An 8,717-nucleotide genomic window follows, 5' to 3' on the forward strand; every position below is an offset into this window, starting at 1 on the left:
GAATGATGGGGATATACAAGGGCTTTTCTTAGGGGAATTTTACAATTATATACCTAGATCTAATATATAAAAATAACTTCATCATAAATGAGTTTTAGACTCATTTATCTATGGGTTTTTTTTAGGAAAAATATTAGGTGTTTGTTTTGTTTTATTCTATTTTACGTTTGTTTTTGTATGTTTTTCAGGTGTCGAATGACTTAGGTACTTAGGTGTGGAAACATGGTGGAAACATAGACAAAATGACAAAAAGTGGTGGAAAATGTGTTTCGGAGTACTTCCTGCGATCGCAGGAAGTGTGTCTTGCGGCCGCAACTTCAGAGGAGTTTTGCATTTCTAGAGCATTCCTGCGACCGCAGGAATGGCATCCTGCGACCGCAGGATATGTCTGAAAAAGAGAAAAACGCAGATTTTTAATTAAGGGCGTTTTAGTCATTTCATGTTTAACAAAACACTAATTAGGTTTAAATGACGATAAATGAGAGGGAATGAGGCACTTTTTTGATATCTGCACTGAGAGAGGAGGCTAAGGAGGCTTTGGATTGATCATCTAGAGTTCTTTTCTTTTCTTTTTAATTTTAGTTTATGTTAATTTCATGTTTATGGATTTCTTAATGATAAACATGAACTAAATTTCTGTTTAGGATTTCTAATTGACTCTCTTGAAACTCTATTATGATTTAATGCATTTATCTATTTCTTCTTCATCTGAAATCTATTCAGTTTGTGTTTATTGTTTGTGTAATTGATTGATCACCTTTTTACATATGATTTATGAATTTGAATCAAAATTCGAAAAGTGAGATTTGAATATGCTAAAATTGAATAGACATAGATTTCAATTTAGAACGAGAGTATCAAATTGGTTTATGTGATTTATGGCTGGATTCATTGCTTCCTATTGTTTGAATCAACTATAGAAATATAGGGAATTCACATTAGGTCGATTTTTCTATTTCTTAATTCGAATAGTTAACACTTTTGCATGCCTATCATTTCAGTGAGAAGAATTTCAGTAATAATTAAATTAAAGAATAATAGAGTGGATAGTAGAGAAGATTAGGATTCCTAATCATTTTACAGTTAATTTAATCTTGTGTTTTTGTTATTATTTGATTTTTGCAATTTTTATTTATTTCTATTTTCTTGTTTTAAAAATTCACAAATCTAGGTTTCATTAGTCAAATAGAAACTAAAAAATAATTATTTGGTAATTGATAATTCAGTCTCCGTGAGAACGATATCAGTCTTACCGGAATAAACTACAAAAGCGATTACGTATACTTGCGTAGCTTAATTTTTGCAACACTTCAACCAAATTATTTACACAAATATTGGTGCAACGTCAGCTGTAACGTCCTCCTAATTCAGGACCGTTATACTGTGTACTTTAAAATTGTGTCAGACTTGCTAACCAAGTCATTTGATTTAAAATGTGTAACTAAGGTTCATGTAAAGGGTCAGGGTTAAAAATTTTGGTCAATAGAATCGTTGACTTTTATATAAAAAGTTTCATACAAACATGGGATCCCAAAACATTACAACCAGCTTTTAAAAAGGTGAATATTCATCAAAATTACATTGAGCCGATCTAAGCGGCAAAAACAGGGCTATAACCCTAGTTTCTCTGAGATGTCCCCGACCGTGGTGGTCGAGCAGTCACATATGTACACGTCGCCACCGAAGCTCTCCAACTCATGGTTGGTCAAGCTTTCCCTTTCCCTTACTTACACCACAAAGCACCCGTGAGCCAAGGCTTAGCAAGGAAACTCAACAAGTGCATAAACAGACAATATAAACTTCCAGATACTTATCTAGCACGTCCAGCAGTAATAACTTACACATAACGTCATTCAGTTACAAATAAGTGGTCATTGGACCAATTTGGGGTCGCTGCCCTAAATAATTGACCATAGAGTCAATCCTAGGGCCCTATGCCCAAGCTACGTGACCATAGAGTCACCTAGGGCCTTTGCTGTAATGCCCCAAAATCCCTAATGCGGTTTAATGGTTAGATTAGTAGGTCGGGAGGGTCATAATTGATTTATTATGTCATTAAACTATTATATGCATGTTTATGTGAATTATATTATAATATGATGTTAAATGCATGCATGTGGGTCCACATTTCATTACAGGGGTGTTTTGGTATTTTGACCCGTTGAGGGTGTAATTGTATATTTGTATGCATGTCGGTGATCTATTGTTGAGGCCACATTATAATGCGGATTTGTTCAAGCCATTCAGCATGAGATGATCTTGAGTGCAAATTAGCGGTTTTGTCATAACGGATTAAGTTCGGGGCTTGGGGCGAGTCTCGGGGTAATTTGGAAATTTGAGCGTTGCTGGGAATTAAAGGGTAACATGATATGAATTATTGGTGTTTGAGTATTTTGAGAATATCAAGAATAGCGGGAATTGGAGGGTATTAATTATGATTAACGAAATAGGTGGGAAATGGCGGTTTTGTCCTTGGGAGCCTTTAGAAACCTTTATTTGACCTAGGGGTATTTTAGTCTTTTCACCCCTAGGATTGATTTAAGCCATGAAGGCTGTGGAAGTTTGAAGAAAATAGAGCATAGAAAATACCTTTCCCATACACCATTTCCCTTCATTTTCTCTTTGGATTTTTGAGCCTAACTTGAGGATTCAAGCTTGGGAAGTAAGTCTTGAGGGCTTGGGAGTGTGTTCCACCATTGAAGAGCATCATAATCTGAACTTAAGGTAAGATTCTAGCCATTAAATCTCTGGTTTGCTCTATTTTTGTTATGGATTTCAGTTGAGATTTCTAGGTTGGTTGATTGGTTTTGCTTGGGATTTTTGGCTAGGGTTCTTGGGGTTGTGATGCCTAGGACATGTGAGGATGGTTTTTGGGTTCATTTGGCACTTAATTTGATGTTTGGAAGCATTGGAATCAAGTTGGAAATGAAGGAGTCGAAGGAGAAAGGTTCAGGGGCAAATCAGGCTGGGTGTAGCGCTATAGCGCCCACAAGGGGGCGCTACAACGCTACCCAGGGTTGGCTTTGGGCGTTTTTGGTTCTGAGTAGAGCCCTGGGGCACTAGTGAGTAGCGTTGGGGTGCTACTCTATTCCTTCATAATCCCGTTTTGAGTGTTTTTAAGGGTTTTTGGCTCGGGGTTTCAATCCTTAAGGCCCGGGATTGAATCTACTCACCGTGTGGGTACATTTCGAGGTCCCGAGAGTGGGGTTTAGTTCAAGACCCTATTAGTGTTGATTTTCATTAATGGAGGTTAGAATTGGTTATGATTAGGTAATTGCTAAGGAATCAAAAGGTCGATCGTTCTCAGGGGTCGTACTTGTTCTATTTCTCGCTCAAACTAAAGGTAAGAAAACTGCACCCTGTGTATATGACATGCGTGGTTGTTGTTGAGGCATGTTGGTTATTAAATGTGGACATTGATTGCATATTAAATGCTTAGCAAATCTTGCTTACTTGTGTATGGCACTGATTATTCAGAATCAGCATTGGTCACGTATTACTGACCTGGGAGTCAGAAACGACATAAGCGTCATGAATGCACAGCCGATAAAAAATTAGATCTAATCGATATCAGTGTTGAATGACTCTAGGAGCATTAATGCTGGACCGACCCTAAGGTCGATGAAAATTATAAGCACTTGACTAGTCTAAGACTAGTTACTCAGAGCGAGGGCCTAAGGCCTAGGTGATTGTTTTGTCACGTGGCTAGGGAGCGGAATCCCATGGTTGTGACTCTATGGTCATGCAGTAGGTTATGTTGGTGACTAGTTCATCAAACACCTATCTTGATAAGCCAGTGAAAGGATTACTTATTTGTAAAGCCCAGGTGACCCTATCATCACATGGCTGATGAGAATGGAACCCACCTTAGTGACTTTTACAACTGTCACCCCTTTATTTTGGACTGAAAGTCCTAAATGATTATTATGATCATTGTTGATATTATATTCATGCAATATTGTGTTTTCTTGTTAGGCTTTGGCTCATGGGTGCTTTGTGGTGCAGGTAAAGGGAAAGAAAAGCCCACCCAGCTTTGAGTGGATAGCTTAGGTGGTGATGTGTACATATGCGGCCGCTTGATCACCATATCCAAGGAGTTCTTAGAGGAACTAGGGGGTTTACCCTATTTTTGCCGCTTAGGTCGGCGGGTTGTAAATTTAAACTGTAATGACAATTTTGAGTTGTAAATAACTTGTACATGTTTTGATGGGCCCATGAACAATTTTATGTTTTAAATAAAATATATCATTTCCTTTTGATTGGTTTTCCACCTTAGCCTATTAACAACACCTAGAAGCACATTTTTAACCAAAGAACTCGGGTAGCGAGTTAAATTCACGGTTCAACATTCACTGCAACGGTCTTGAGGTAACTAGGGCGTTACATTTGCCCTTAGCCTTGAGTAACTAACTGTAGAGTTAGTCCAGCGTACCTGGCGCTTTAATGTTTCATTGACCATAGGGTTGGCCAACGTAATAATACGTTGCTGGTTCAGGCCTAAGCCTTTCGCCCAGCGCGCAACGCGCTATTGTCGTCCTTGACTAAAGAGTCAAGCCCTGATCCAGGAATATAGACCACAATACAGAAATAGATATGGATAGGCATATCCCAACAGAATAAGCACGTATGCATGTTAATCACATAACACCATCGAATAACCATTCTTGCGATACTAGTCATACTTATTTAACGGGGCCTCATGCCCTAACCACGAAATGTATACAATAATAATAAAGCACTTAAGCATATATCAACCAACATATGAAGCATTAGCTTAAATATAAATGTTCTTGGGGCCCAAGCCCTAATCATGATAATTGATAACAATCGAGCCAAGCCCTAATCACATATAACACGTATTGGGTGCAGTTTTCTTACCTCAGGTCCGAGTAAGCATAAATAAGAACGGCCCTTGAGCACGATCCCGGTTCCGAGTCTCTAGCGGTAACCAATAAACGCTTCCGGACTGAGTCCTAGCCTTCGGGGCCTCGAGTTCCACTAAACCGAGTAGTGGAATCGATCCCAAGCCCTAAGAACAAGGTTCCCTTTTAAAACAAACTCCTCAAGGACAAAATGCCCAGGCAGGGCGCGACCTGGCCCTGTGGGTCGCGGCGCGCCCCTCCTATAAGCAACCTCCTCCCCTTTGTCAAGGGGCACGGGCCGCAACTTGCCCTAACGGGTCGCGGCGCACCCCCCAGGCAGAGGCTTCCTCAAGGCCCTGGGCTCAAGCTAAGTCGCGACTTCACAAGAACACAGCCGCGACTTGGCCCCTCGAACCCAGTAATTCATCCATTTTCAGCAGCTAAATCCACTTCATACTAACCCAAATTCACTCCAAAGCTATAATTCAATTACCACAATAGTTCTAACATGTTCCCAGCAACAAAACCTAATAAAAATTCAGTCCTAAAACTCATTAATTCACCAATTCAATTCATAAGCTAGATGGTTAAAGAACACCTCAAGAACACACTAAAACAGCCATGGAAACACATAATTTCAATGGTAAAAACATGGTCTAGAGCTTACCTCCACTGATGATTAATCCCACAATCTACAATAGAATTAATCCCCCAAGTTTAAGCTTCAATTCTTTGATTTCTAGCCCAAAAATTCCTTAGTTCCTCAATGGTTTGCTTGGGAAAGCTTTGAGAGCACAAACGTGAAAGAGAAGGAGAGAGAGTCGGTTTAGTGGCAGCTTCTAAGTGTTTCTTTCTTTTTCTTCGGCTTAAATGACTTAAGCTAACCCCGAGACTCGGGGTACCAAAAATGTCCCTGAGGGAAAAATTGTCAAATTTCCCAATATCCCCTCCTAAACTCACTAACTTCAAATATATCTCTAATTATTCATTTTTATTACCCAATTAATGTCTAATAACCAAAATACCCCTTGACATGCCCCGAGTCAGGTATTGAGTCCCATTGTGACTTTCTCGCTAACTTGCTCCCTATGATCACCTCGTGCCGAGTAACGCAAATAAACCCACATAATAATATGGTCTTCACATAAATCACATAAATATACAATTATGCCCGCAACGGGCCAAGTTAACAGAATTGCCCTTCTAATAAGAAGCGGGCTCACATGCTTGTCTAATATTCCTAAACATGTATAGCTAGTCATATTATCACATAATTACAATTAAATACAACAAATAAGCACATAATTCCATATATTGTCATCCTGACCCCCTAATCAAGGCTCTAAGCCTTATTAGAAAATTTTGGGACGTTACATCAGCATAGCATATTGAATTTTTAAAAAAAAAATTGGAAAATTCCTTCCTGTTTTTTTTTTTTTTTTTTTGTAAAAAGTTACATTTTAGTTGCTTACGATACCAATAAGATACCAGTTAGTCACTTTTTTTATTAAAAGCTTTATTTTTAGATCATATTATTTCAGTACATTTTAGTTACCTCCAAAACTCATTTGTAGATATCTCTTAATATACCAAAAGACCTAAATGCCCCTAGGGCCAACTCTCTCTCTCAAAGCCCCTCAAGGGAAATTTTGTCATTCGCCACATACCCTGTTAATCATAATTAACGTTTCACAATTCCCGTTACTTCCAATATCCTCAAATAATTTCTCATTATTCGCTTAATCATGGTAATGTACTAAGTGCCAAATTACCCCTAGGCTCACCCTGAGCCCGATATTTAACCCCGTTATGACTAAATCGCTAACTTGCTTCCTAGGATCACCTTGTGCCGAGTATCTCAAACATATCCACACAATAATGTGGTCTCACACATATATCACATATATGCATACATATACAATTATGCCATCAACGGGCCAAAATTACTAAAATTCTCTTCTAATAAGAAACGACCCACCTGCATGCCAATACAGCCGTATAATAATACAACTCACATAATCATGCATATAATCACATAATAATACAATTAACCAGTTATTGCCCTCTTGACACCTTAATCAAGACACTAAGCCACATTAGGGAATTTGGGACGTTATAGTTACCTTTAAGTATATTTTAGAAACTAATTAGTTATCATATAAAATAAAAATTTACTCTTATAATTCCAAGTTATCATGAATAGCTTATTAGAAAATGATATTATTTAGTATACGACATAGTTACTTTTAAAAGTTATATTTTTGTTACTTTTAAAATCATTTAAGATACCAATTAGCTATATTTTGATATATGATTAAATTTTTTAGTATGCCATAAATTTAAAGCAACCAACAAACTTAGTAAGTTACAAAAAATAGTCTTCTTATATTCTATTTAAAAGTTACCAAACAATATCATAAATAATCTATTTTAAAAAAGTTAATTGAAATGTTTATAAAATAGCTTTAAAGTTGTTTAGATACCATATGGTATCTTTTAAATGTAAAATAAGAATACAAATTTTGGTATATTAAATTTTGTTTAAGTTTACAGTTTCGTTACTTTTTGGTTAACAAAATATGAAAAATAAACTAAAAAGTTGTTTTTTATTCTTGTCATCTTCTCTAGCAATGGCGAAAAAACATATGCTTCCCTTATATCAAAATGACCACCTTGAAGAGTAGGTCGTGATGGTACCACTCTTGAGCTCAATCAACTAGTAGTGTGGCCGGAAAATATTTTTGAAGTTAAAGAGAATAGAGAGAAATAAGAAACCTTTAAAAAAAGAAGGTGAAAACGACACTATAGACTAAGAAGTGAGAGAATATAAGACAAACTAAATTTATATACGGTATACAAAAAAATGGTACAATTGTAAATATGATTGTCCACGTTATTATTGTAAATATTTTAATTAAAATGGTACAGGGTGTAAAAATTCCATTTTCTTATGAGAATTTTTTTATTTAAAAATTCATAAATATGAATGGACAATTTTATATTAAATATTTACAAAAAAAAAAATAGTTACAAAAATATATTTTTGTAAATAACATTTTCGAATTAATTCATAGCTAAAAAATACATTATGTTATTTCTAATCGATGGAGAGGTTTGGACATATGAAGGCTTGATACCCATATTCGCTCAATAACATATGAAATGATTAGCCCTTAGGAGTGCCCAGGAAACTCCTAAATGAGGGAGAGGCTTAAGTAGGATGAGTTCGGTCTTTGAGAAACATAGTATAATTGCCATTTAAGAATTTGATAAATGTTGATTAGTCAAGCGTACAAAATAGGACACATCTTTTAAGATATCTTATTTTATTTAATTTTGCTACATGAACATGAATATTTAAATTGTATTAAACAACTAATTACTCTCATTGACCATAGGAAATCCTACTACATCGGTCACTCTATAAATAAGAGTCATGATGAAACATGCTAGTCATTTTGAGTATGCAAAAATGTTATCAAAATTGTAACTCACACAACAGAAAGAATTATCAAGACACCAATGGATGTAGACTATATTCTCTAGGTCGAACACTATATACCTTCCATCTCTTTATTTTTTTTTATAATTACAATCATTTTTTTATATAAAATAATCATAAATGAAGATTTCAATCAACACATTATTTGTAACATAGATTTACACAATTAATTTTATAACTAAAAAAATACATATTTGTAACTAAAGTTTACAAAAATATTTTGTGAATTAAGTTAAACGTCGTTAAAACTAAAGTTACAGAAACATTATATTGCATAAAACAACTAGACATGTAACTAAAGTTTATAGAAGCCCTATTGCATAAAACTACTAGATTTGTGATATAAGTTTACA

Source organism: Humulus lupulus, chromosome 9, assembly GCF_963169125.1.
Source record: "Humulus lupulus chromosome 9, drHumLupu1.1, whole genome shotgun sequence".
Lineage (NCBI taxonomy): Eukaryota > Viridiplantae > Streptophyta > Magnoliopsida > Rosales > Cannabaceae > Humulus > Humulus lupulus.